Below are 12,672 nucleotides of genomic sequence, written 5' to 3' on the forward strand. Positions count from 1 at the left end.
ATACCTTACCAACATTCAGGGGGGAAACAGCAGAAAATGTGGCTTCTATCCATGTGCTTCATCTGCTCCATATTATACAACACTCCTCCCATTGTGCCTTTGTTCCTTCCTTATGTTTAATTCAGTTTTAGTCATCCAGTTTTAGTAATCCAAAAGAATACAATCTTTGTAAAAGAAATGTAAATAAAATTCACAATTGTATCTAAGCCTCCTTGTCATCCTGTTATGAAGTTATTGACTTTAAATCTATAACACAGGGAGAATCAAAACAAATCGATGTTATGTCTATACACAATAGGCATAGCATAATTGTTCCGAAAAGGTGTGAACTTTTTACCAGCTAGATCCTCAAGAGATTCCCAGAACAAACTCACTTCCTTGAGCGATCTTCAACCATCAGCTGACATTTACTGCCACCTATTTGTCTGTATTTCCATACATCCAACTTGGAGATCATCAAATCAATAAAAACTCACAGACACATATAAAATAATCTATGCAAATACCCTCAATAGTTAAAACTCTGCGGTATTAAAGCAATGAAGAACTCATCCAAATTACAAATATATGAAAAAAACATACAGTGGTAATGAAATTATGCAGCAAATTTATATAATCCAATTAAATCAACCCAAGTAATTGAAAGTAAATAAAAATAAAAATGGTGATTGCAAACAATTCAATGTAATGCTCTTTGTAAAAGTTAAATTTTCAGTGGCTGAAGTGACTCTAACAGAAACATTAGAGAGGATGGAACAGGCTGTTCCACAAGTCTGGATTAGCAACTGAAAATAGAATAGAATAGAATAGAATAGAATAGAATAGAATAGAATAGAATAGAATAGAATAACAGAGTTGGAAGGGACCTTGGAGGTCTTCTAGTCCAACCCCCTGCTTAGGCAGGAAACCCTACACCACTTCAGACAAATGGCTATCCAACATCATCTTATAAACTTCCAGTGTTGGAGCATTCACAACTTCTGGAGGAAAGTTGTTCCACTGTTCTGTCAGAAAATTTATCCTTAATTCTAAGCTGCTTTTCTCCTTATTAGTTTCCACCCATTGCTTCTTGTCCTACCCTCAGATGCTTTGGAGAATAGCTTGACTTCCTCTAATTTGTGGCAGCCCCTGAGATATTGGAACACTGCTAACATGTCTCCCCTAGTCCTTCTTTTCATCAAACTAGACATCCCAGTTCCTGCAACCGTTCTTCATATGTTTTAGCCTTCAGTCCCCTAATCATGTTTGTTGCTCTTCTCTGCACCCTTTCTAGAGTTTCCACATCTTTTTTACATCATGGCGACCAAAATTGTTGGAGTAGAGTTTTAAAAAAAGGTCCAGGAAGATAAAGGAAAGAAAAGTTGTTGTTTTTTGATCAGAGTAAAAAGAGAAAAAATCCATAAAGATTTTACCAAGAAGAAAATATTAGATTGGCTAATTCAAGTAGGAGAAGAAGAGGCAGAGAGAAGCTATTATGTTATGATACTCTATAATAATAGACCTCTAATACAGGTATTCCTTAACCTATGACTGTTCATGTAATGACAGTTCAATGTTATGATGTCCTTGCAAAAAGTCACTTATGACCTGTACTTGCATTTACAATAGGGCATCACAGTCATGGGATCACAATTCAGGGGCTTGGCAACCAGCTTGTATTTACTAACTGCCTCATCCAGGATCACAATTTGTGATCTTTTTAGTCAATTTCTGCCCCAAAAGCACCTCCGGGGAAGCCAAACACACTTAATAACTGCTGTAAAAACTCTTGTAAAATTGAGTGTAACTTGATCTATCACTACAATGACATATGATGGAAATTCTGGTCCCAATTTGGGTCATAGGTTCAGGACTACCTGTAGTACTAGCTTCGTCTATTCCCTGCCTTGGCCTGCCTTGGTGAGTGGATTTAGATTGAGATATATGCATCATGTAACTTGGATACTAAATTGTACTCATCTTAAATTCATGCCTACCTTTAAAAAAATAAACAATAAAAAAAATCCATAGACTTAGAAGGGGGGTTTTGGCCATCAAATCTACCACCTGCTACTCTAGGAATATGTCCTTGTGGTGTTGGTCAGGAGGATATGTCTTTCACTGCCCTATGCACCATGAGATTAGGGCCAAACTACTAATGTAGGTGAATTTATGGACTTCAGTCTTGAACAATTGAACTTTTTTCTGGCAAATGTGTTTTCCAACTCTCAGCAACCAAGTTGCTACTTTTGCTCTGCTCTCATTTAAACTTAAAAAGAAATATTTAAGTTCTTAGCTATAGTCTTGGCTTTATTTTGCTGTAACCTTTTTACATCTAATACTCTTTTTTATTACTTTTTTAAACAATATTTTACTGTTATTTTATTGTATTTTATGGCATATTATATCTTATAACCTGTGGCTACAATAATAAACTTACTAACTTCCTTCCTTCCTACTGTAGGAACCTAAATTAAAGTGTCTTCAATAGAGGAACTTCTGCTGAAATATAACCAATAAAGAGGAGACCCATCCTCCACTTCCTGATATGCTACTTTTAGAAAACTTTTCCTGATAGTAAATTGGAATTTTTTTCTTATAACTTCAACATCCATCCTGATTCCATATTTTGTACATTGGGATTAAAGGTAAAGTTTGTTTCTGTATGATTCCTTTCAAATTCTTGAAGAGGTTCAAATGTGTATATCTGGGAAAAGAGGGATAAAGGACAAATTGCAAAACATGCATGGTGATGACATCACACCCATGTCATGGCTTGTGTAATGTGTCAGACAATGGGACTCCAGCATATAAGATTGGCATTTGCCTGCTGACATCGCCCTGTACATATCATAATTTTGACAATCTTGCAGTTGCTGCAGCTGCTACTAGATTCATATCTATTTTCAACCTGTGGTGGGATTCAGCCGGTTTGGGTGAACCTGTAGTTAAATTGCTAGCTGGCCCCTCCCCTTCCAGAAGTCCCCACACCCCCCATTTTGGCTCCCAGGTAAGTGCAGGAAGGCCTACTAGGGTGGTGCCTCCCCATGCCCTCCGTGCCCCCCATGGCTGTTTTTGTTCCCAGGAGGCTGCAGGGAATCCTACTAGGCCCAAAATAGGGCACCGGGGGGGGGGGCGGCACATCCCCCCATGGCCCGTTTTTGCTCCCAGAGGGTTGCAGGAGACCGAGTGATGCCTGTCACACCCACCATGGCCACGCCCACCCAGCCGGTCATTAGGGCAGAGAAACGGTTGTTAAATTATTTGAATCCCACCACTGTCTTCAACAATGGAAATCTAATGGGTAACTTTGGGACATACATTCTCTAATAGTCTAATTCGATCTTGTGGTGATAGAAATGAAGACAGATCCCCAGGTAAGTCAACATGAGTTCCTAGAGAAAAGGTGGAATACAAACCTAACAAACAGACAAACAAATAATATGTGAATATTGCTGAATGTTGAGTAACTCAAGTTCCATAAACTGAAGAACTTAAAGCTAAAAATACTCCATTATTATTTCACCTGATTGCATTGTTTGTTTCTGAGGATGTAGCTTACAGTATAAAGTTCATATTCATTGAATTGTAGAAGAGCAGAATAACAGAGTTGGAAGGGACTTTGGAGATCTTCTAGTCTAGGAAACCCTATAGCATTTCAAACAAATTTCAGATGAATACAATTGAAGTTTCAGGATATTCTTTAGCCCAGCCAAGATCTTTAGTTAACTATTTATTTTATATACAGTATCTATATCTACATCTGTATTTGTGTATACATTTGGACCACTAAAACCATTTAAAAAGCCCCAATGGTAAGCATACCATTAATAGTAGGATTATTATACTGTTAATAAGTTTGCTTATTAACCAATAAAAAGCTGGAACATATGTACAATATTATAAATACATTATTGAAATTATTTTCATATTGAGAACAAATAGTGCAATATTTGGCTTCTTAAACTGAGTCCAACACAACCTTAAGAGAAGGGCACCTGAATCATAAATTCAGAAATGATAGAAATATTTTGCTGAAAGTCAGCTTGCCGAAATCATGTTGTGTTCGGCACACTGTAGAAGAGCCTTTCATTTCACACAGAATGACAACGAACCCCAAAAGATCTGGTTCCATGTGAACTAAAAACGTATTTCATTCATAATTTATAGAGGCACCTGTCAGATTCTCTGAGACAGGTATGAAGTAGAAACTCTCCAGAGACTGAGGTGAACATGACTAGCAGCTAACTTTTATTATTACACTGGAATGGCATTCATGAGAGACATGTGATGGTTTCTGAGCAGGCAGAAGAGATAGCGTCAAATGTATACCCAGTCACACTTCAATTCTTGCATGCTGTTTAATGACACTCAATCAAAATAGAATTGGAAGGGACCTTGGAGGTCTCTTAGTCCAACCCCCTGCTCAAGCAGGAGACCCTATACCAGTGATGGCTAACCTTTTTCTCGTTGCATGCCAAAAGCGTGCGGATGCGTGTGCAACAGCACGCACGTGTGCCGGCATCCATAATGCAATGCAGCCCACCCTGCACATGTGTGCACAACCCCCCCACTCTGCCTGGCCCCCTGCGCATGCGTACGTAATCCCCCCCGCTTCCCCCACCCCAATGCATGCGCACACGACACCTCCCTTTTCCTTTTTTTGGGCCTAGTAGGTCTCCCTGCAGCCTCCTGGGCCCAAAAACAGGCCATTTAGGGGGCCTCGCTGCAGCCTCCTGGGCCTAAAAATGGGCTGTGTGGGGGTGTGCTGCCCCCCCACACTCCCCCGTCCCCAAGCATGCACGCACAACCCCCCACGCATGCACACACATCTGCGTGTGGCCCCCTGTGCATCCCGATAATCAACTGGCTAGCAGGAGGCATGCGCCCATGTGCGATGGAGCTGAGCTGGGTGACGGCTTGAATGCCCACAGAAAGGGCTCCACATGCCAGCTGTGGCACACATGCCATAGGTTCACCATCATGGCCTTATACCATTTTAGACAAGTGATTGTCCAGTCTCTTTCGAAAAACCTCCAGTGATGAAGCACCCATTAATCCCATGGAGAGGGGCAATTGATTTGCTGTTCTCATACACCTTTGTCTCATCTATTAAAAGCAGTTGCATCTTTATATTCTCTACATTCTTGTGTTTCTGACTAGACAGATCTGTGAATCTTCTTCTCTAACTGAAGGTCAGATCCCCTCGGCTGACCATTGATGAAAAATGAGCTCTTGATGATAGAAAGTTGCTTTAAAAATTATTTTAGAAAACACATTTTTTTTTCATATGTGCATTTTAAGTCTTCTCTTAATGCGTTTAAAGAACTCTGAGTTCTATAAACAATGATAGGTTGAGCAAGAATCACTTAATACTTGGTTGGGTGGAACTGATTCAATCTCAGAATTGATTAAGATGTCCTTAAGAAGCTAGATACCATAATGGATCGAGTTCTGGGACTTTAAATTTAGACATCTTAAATTTGCCAATGTTGAGAAATTTTGACCCAATTGGTCAGTTTAGCTGATTTATAATTGCAGAGATAAGTAAGAGAATTCAGAAATCACCTTTGAGCAGAGCTTAGCTCCTGGCGACATATGGATGTATCTCAGTGGTGAAATTTTTTTTACTACTGGTTCTGTGGGCGTGGCTTGGTGAGTGTGGTGTGGCTTGGTGGGCGTGGTGTGGCTTGGTGGGCATGGTGTGGTTTGATAGGCATGGCTTGGTGGGCATGGCAGGGGAAGGATACTGCGAAATCTCCATTCCCACCCCACTCCAAGGGGTGGAGTGCAAAATCCCTATTCCCATCCCACTCTGGGGTCAGCCAGAGGTGGTATTCGCTGGTTCTCCGAACTACTCAAAATTTCCGCTACCAGTTCTCCAGAACCAGTCAGAACCTGCTGGATTTCACCCCTGATGTATCTATGCAGTTTTCTTAGCCCGATACTGTGAAACTTTACTATTGGATTCTTCTACAGGCCTTCCTAATCTTTCCTACAGTCCTGGACTTGCCAGATGGTATGCTATCCAATTATCAACTAGGGCCAACTCTGCTTAGCTTTCTTGATCAGGCAACTTTGGCTAGGCTGCCACTGAGCTTGGCAGAGACATCACAGTAAATGTGATAATCTAGCAGTTGGTGGTATTGCTGTAATTGTAGACTCTGAACGGAACACTCTTTTGAGAAGATGGCTCTTTAAATGGTGTATCGGTATGTGAAAAAGGCCTTAAAAGAAGAGATGCTGCCTAGAGAACCATCACATGTATTTATTTAGCGTACAATGGGCTGTTGGTCTGCGCTCCGAGCTTGGCAACTTGGTTGCAAATATTTCATCACCATTCAAGAAGACATTGTCAGTGTGCTTTGAATTGTGCTCATCTGTCTGAACACCGGCCTTTAAATACCTTTTTATGATACCATTTGAGCAGACTGATGATGACTCCTTGAATAGTGATGAATACATTTAGCGTACAATGTCAGAGAAATATTCACAAAGTAGACACACAATGCAATCCTGACAATGTAGAATGCTATTTCATTTTGTTCAGTGCTTACACACCTTTCCTTGGTGCACTGTGTGGGGAGAACTAGCTTTATACCAGCTAACTAGCAGCACTTGGGTTGCTGGCTCTTCTGGTTTCCTCCATTGGTCTCTCATCTTGCCTCATCTTGTGTTTCTGATGCCTTGCATCCAGTCAGGTCCAGTACTGACTTCCTCTCTCCACACTCATGAATGCAGCTAGGTTTTCCCCATCAAAGTGGTACCCATTTATCTACTCACAATATAGCATGTTTCAAATGGGTTGGGCAGGAACTAAGGATCAAGCGACTGGAGCTCACTCCATCTCTGGAGCCAGGCTCAAAATGTCAGAGTGCAGACCATTTCTGGCCAGCAGTTCCAGCGTCATTAAGCTTCTGCACCATGGCATTGCCATACCATCAGATAAAAGAGGACATAGCCTGCAGCTGCATAGCAAGTGGAGAAAGAAGCTCAGAAGGGACCATAACAGGGGTGAAATCTAGCAGGTTCTGGCAGGTTCTGGAGAATCGGTAGCGGAAATTTTGAGTAGTTCGGAGAACCGGCAAATACCACATCTGGCTGGCTCCAGAGTGGGGTGGAAATGGAGATTTTGCAATATCCTTCCCCCAGGAGTGGGGAGGGAATGGGGATTTTGTGGTATCCTTCCCCTGGAGTGGGGAGGGAATGGGGATTTTGCAGTATCCTTCCCCTGCCATGCCCACCAAGCCACGCCCACCAAGCCACCCCACGCCCACCAAGTCATGCCCACAGAACCAGTAATAAAAAAATGGAATTTCACCACTGGACCATAACTAGTTCCCCATATGTAAAGGGGAAGGCAGGAGATTTGTACTTTCAGATTGCAAGATTCTACAATAAAATAGACTAGAATTAGCAGATTTGGTCATGCTTTCTGTCTCATCTACTTGGGAAGGCTGACAAAATTGTCCTGGAAGATGGCAATGATAAAACTCTTCCGCATTATTGTTATGAAGACATGTCATTCTATTTCCAGAATCACCAGGTTCAAGGATGTCTTAGCATTTGTTGCCGAAATTATAGTTTATTTTCCCCTAAAACAAATCTCCTTAGCTTTCTCTTTTATATATGTGCTTACCAGCATTTTAGAGTGCATCTATTTATTAAGCCAGAAAGGTTGGAGTTTTTTTGCTTCTTCTTTTTTTTTAAAAAAAACCCTGTAACAGGTTGGTTCCTTCTTGTTAATGGGTGTCATTATTCTGTTATTCGAAGAAATGATAGCCCAAGCAGGCTGATATTTTTAAAGCTAATGAGCCTACCTATTAGCATCTGACCATTGCCGTTAACAAGATAGGCTTTTTTTTTTTAAAAGAAAAACATTTTTTGTAGTGATTTATGATGGTAAATTAAATCATATAATACAGAAGTTGCTCTCATTTTTCTTAACAGGTTTGCAGAGTTTAAAGCAAATGGCTGGATTGTCTCAAAATGGAATTTATGATTTTTTTTTTCCTGGTGAAGCATATCATCAGGGCTACAGTGAGTGCACCGATATCAGCTTCAGAAGGCATAAAGAATGGATAAAAAGCAAGGTTGAAAATCTGTTCCCTGAAAAGCAGATAAATTAACACACACAGCTTGGAGACTGGGAATGGCTTTGTAGTCATACCAGTGGTGGTATTAAGCTGGTTCTATCCGGTTCAGGCAAACCAGTAGCGGCGGCTGAGGGAGGTTCCACTCTCCTGCCTAGATGTCATCACATCCCGTTTTTGATCCTCTGCGCATGCGTGGAAGCCTCTGTCCATGTGCGGAAGTGGTGCATGCGAGCACGCTCACATTTGTGAACCAGTAGTAAAGGTAAGTGAATACCACCTCTGAGTCATACATGTAGATGAGATTCAGATCTATAAAAGTATGCAAAAAGATAGGTAGCTGCACGAATGTACGAGGATCTGGATATTTGAGTCTTCTGAGAATTCGGTTTTGATCCCAGATAATTCCTATGTGATCATCTTGTAAAGCAGCTTTCCCAGAGTGGATCAGTTCCAGGTGCTGGTCTTTCTTTCTTTCTTTCTTTCTTTCTTTCTTTCTTTCTTTCTTTCTTTCTTTCTTTCTTTCTTTCTTTCTTTCTTTCTTTCCTTCCTTCCTTCCTTCCTTCCTCCCTCCCTCCCTCCCTCCCTTCCTTCCTTTCTTCCTTTCTTTTTAGAATTAGGTGCCACCCAACTGTAACTCTAGGTGACTCGCGGCATAAAAACAAAACAAATATACAATAAGTTAAAATAATAAAAAGGGCATATAACAACAATAGATGGCAAACATGTTTCAAGAACAAGCAGATCCATAAGGGACTCAAATCATCCTCACCCAGAGCCTGAGAAAAGACCCAGGTCTTTCAGATACTCCAAATTCCCGTTAGGGTAGAAGCCCTTCAAATAGCAATAGTGCTTAGACTTGTATATCACTTCACAGGGCTTTACAGCCCTCTCTAAGCAGTTTATACACTCAGCATATTGCCCCCAACAATCTGGGTCCTCATTTTACTGACCTTGGAAATATGGAAGACTTGAACTGGTCAGAACTGAACTGCTGGCAATCGTCAGATTTAGCCTGCAATACTACATTCTAACCACTATGTCTCTTATCTCAGGGATAACCTCATCCAGAAGGCAGGTTCCACATGAGAGAAAGCACACTTCTGGAGTCCTGGTAGATGGCGCTGCTTAATTAAAGGAACTTGCTCCTGTAACATTTTACTTTCAGTCTAACTTTTTAGCTTCCTTCTCTCAGTGCATTTGCCTTCAAACCATTCATTACATGAGACGGAGGATTTTATTATATGTATTCCTATGCACACATTCACATTACTTTCCTCTTGCAAGAACTATAAAGGTAGTCCTCCCTTACCAATTGCAATAGGGACTGGCAACTCTAAACGCACATAGACATTAGGTGGAGCATCATGTAAACATGCTGTCTGATGATATTGGTTTCTGTTGTGGTTAAGTAAATCCCTGCAGGCTGTTAAATGCGATGTTACATGTCCATGACTTGTAACTTTCTGCCCATTTCTCCATTGAAAGTGCTTGTCAGAAATCAACTGTGAAGTTCACAAATAGCATTCCATGACTGTGGGATGCTGTGTCTATCATAAATGGGCCCAGTTTTCATTTGATCAATCTGGGGTTGCTAATATAAGGGCAAGCCTAGGACAAAAATGATACACTAATTGAATTACTCACTGATAACTAAAGTTAATTGCTTGTAAAATAAGATACCTCATTTACCAAATTAAACGATCTCTCTCCCCCTTCTCTCTCTCTCTCTCTTTCTCTCTCTGTGTCTCTATTTATATTTTTGGTGACACACATTAACCATTTGTATGCACGTAGGTAGACAAACATTCTAATTTATCTTTCTAGCAGAAATGGGAAAAAAAGGAAGAAGAGAAGGAAGTGGGAAAAAGAATGATTCTATTAAGAAATAAAGGGGAAAAACAGGGAGGGAAATAAATCTGAGAAGGAAAGAAAAGAGAGAAAACCAGCTGAAGGCTTACAAAATGAGGTAGATTCACAGGGCAGGGAGCCTTTTCCAATCTTGATGTAAACTGATACAAGTTTGCTTTAAGATGCAGGCTTAATTTTCAATAGAGATGTTGATCTGTCCCCGTCCACACACACACACAAACACAGCCAGCCGAGGGTTAAGGAAGCACTTGGCACACACCCAGGTCTTTATCTCCAACTTGGCAGCGATATACACACTGTCTGCCAAGTGCTTTTATTTCCACAGAAACAGAAAGATAATATACTCAGAGAACAAGAGTCCAACAGAAAATAATATTCCTCTCAGCAGTTCCAGACGATGCTTTAGTGACTATCCAAGGTTTATTTTTGTTCGTCACAGGGATCACTGGCCACCACCCTCTATTATATAGTCTCTGGGGTGTGGTCCAGTGACTCAGTTCTAATCCCTAGCACGCCTCCTGAGCTGCTGCAATCGTTTATCACGCCTTCGGAGGCGTGCGTCCAGGAATGATGTCTCTCCTTCACTCTCATCCGAGACACCTGTCTCCCGGCTAATCTCGTCTCCCTCAGCCGGCACCTGAGACAGTGCCAGAGGGGAGGGGCCTGGAGAGGGAGGCCTGGCTGACTCCTCTTCCTCATGCTCGGAGCTTTCTTCCTCCGATGGGATAGGCTCAGAGGGCGGGGCCACAACAGATGTTTTATGCCTCTTCTTTGTTCCTTCTTTCCAACAATGTTTCTACTATTATTATACTCATCTCAAACGATGTAAGCCCTAAAGCTCACTATAACAGCATTGCCAAAAAGGCATTAAGAATTGTTAAACTAATTTTGTGAAGCCTCTTTTCCGGTAATGTTGTATTGCATACAAAACATTTGCCAGACCAATTCTTGAATAGAGCTTGTCCGCCTGGAACCCACACTGTATATCAGACATTAACAAAATTGAGCAGGTCCAGAGGTATTTCTCGAGAAGAGTACTCCACTCTTCTACTCACAATAGAATCCCTTATGCCACCAGGCTTGAAATCTTGGGCTTGGACAATCTGGAACTGCGCCACCTACAGTCCAATCTAAGCATAGTAACAAAATTGTCTGCTACTACATCTTACCTGTCAACGACTTCTTCAGCTTCAACCTCAATAATACACAAGCAAACAGTCGATACAAACTCAAGGTAAACCGCTCCAAACTCAATTGCAGAAAATACGACTTCAGCAACAGAGTGGTCAACGCCTGGAATGCTCTACCTGACTCGGTTGTTATAACCTCAAATCCTCACAGCTTCAACCTTAAACTGTCTACCATGGACCTCACCCCATTCCTAAGAGGTCCATAAAGGGGGTGTGCATAAGCGCACTAGCGTGCCTACCGTCCCTGTCCTATTGTCCCCATTTATCTGTATTTACTTCCTTTGTTCATGTTTATGTTCATACCTATACTTGTTATCTTGTACATGTTTGACAAATTAGATAGATGATAGATAGATAGATAGATAGATAGATAGATAGATAGATAGATAGATAGATAGAAAATGCTAGTGAGCCTTTGCACACCTAGTGCAGATAATTATTTTATGGTTCAGAGATGGGAGACTGACTTTTCCCTTATGTAAATATAACATACCACATGCATTAGAAAATGAGTCTTTTGTTCAGTTCTGAATAAAGTTTTGGGACTAGGAATCATTTTTTGTTTCATTTTATTGATTGATTAATTGACTGCATTTTTTTTGTTGCTCCAAAAGAGAGGACTTGTTAGGTCAATGCAAGACACATTTGCTGCTAATGTGCTACTTACTGGTTAAACATCCCACTTGCTGTCCATTATCCATCACTTTTCCAGTGAGTATATTGGGATTTTCCTTTTTTATAATACCCTGCACTTTGAATGGGATTGATTACATTAATTAAATGTACAAGACACATTAAAGCAGCCATTAATAAAGCTGTCAGAGAATCCACAAAACATGTTTAATTCTGATTTATGTTTTTTCCTTAGGGCTAAGCTATTTGAAGAGCGCCAGTTTGATATAATAGTTAAGGCACCGAGTTAGAAATTGGGAGACCGAGAATTGTAGTCCAGTTTTAGGCACAGAGCTGGGGCCAGTCACTTTCTGTTCAGAAATCATTTGTCAGAAAATCTTGTCAAGAAAATTTCAGGGCTTGTCCAAGCAGTTGCCAGGAGTCAACAATGACCTGAAGGGACAAAGAGAAGTGTGTGTGGGGGGGGGGACGGAAGTGTGTGGGGGGTGGGGGGAGGGAAGCTATTTAGAAATCCAGTCTCTCATTAGTTGGCAACAGAGTTTTCTACCATTTCTAGCTGTTATCCAGTCTTTACTACTGAGCTGTGTCCAACAATTTTGTCAATTTATTTGCTAGACAAAAATGAGAAAACAAACTGTTATGCTTTTTAAATGAGATAGCTGATTATTAAAGCATATAATTAAGCCAAGCTTAATTACTTTTTGTACATTAAAGTATATCCCTTTCTAGATGTGAAATCTGAACATTGAAGGGACTTGTCCAGACAGTTGCCAGGAATCAAAAACTGACTTGTAGGCATAAATATATATCAGTCCATCCGATCCATATCTATTATAGGTATTCTAGCCGATGGCAAACAAACAAACAAACAAACAAAAAATGTGAAGCAAGAAAGTGAAAGAAAA

General features: G+C 40.8%; 1 long non-coding RNA gene across 1 annotated transcript; it reads left to right on the forward strand.

Moving 5' to 3' along the window:
- The first annotated feature begins 2,823 nt into the window (after positions 1 to 2,823).
- LOC148114948 (uncharacterized) lies at positions 2,824 to 9,220 on the forward strand. The gene is made up of 4 exons (XR_015732920.1): positions 2,824 to 2,989; positions 8,002 to 8,072; positions 8,185 to 8,337; positions 9,128 to 9,220. It is a non-coding gene; the product is annotated as an uncharacterized LOC148114948 (long non-coding RNA).
- Positions 9,221 to 12,672: the final 3,452 nt, after the last annotated feature.

Source organism: Pantherophis guttatus, chromosome 3 (genome assembly GCF_059756535.1).
Source record: "Pantherophis guttatus breed Tessera chromosome 3, ASM5975653v1, whole genome shotgun sequence".
NCBI lineage: Eukaryota > Metazoa > Chordata > Lepidosauria > Squamata > Colubridae > Pantherophis > Pantherophis guttatus.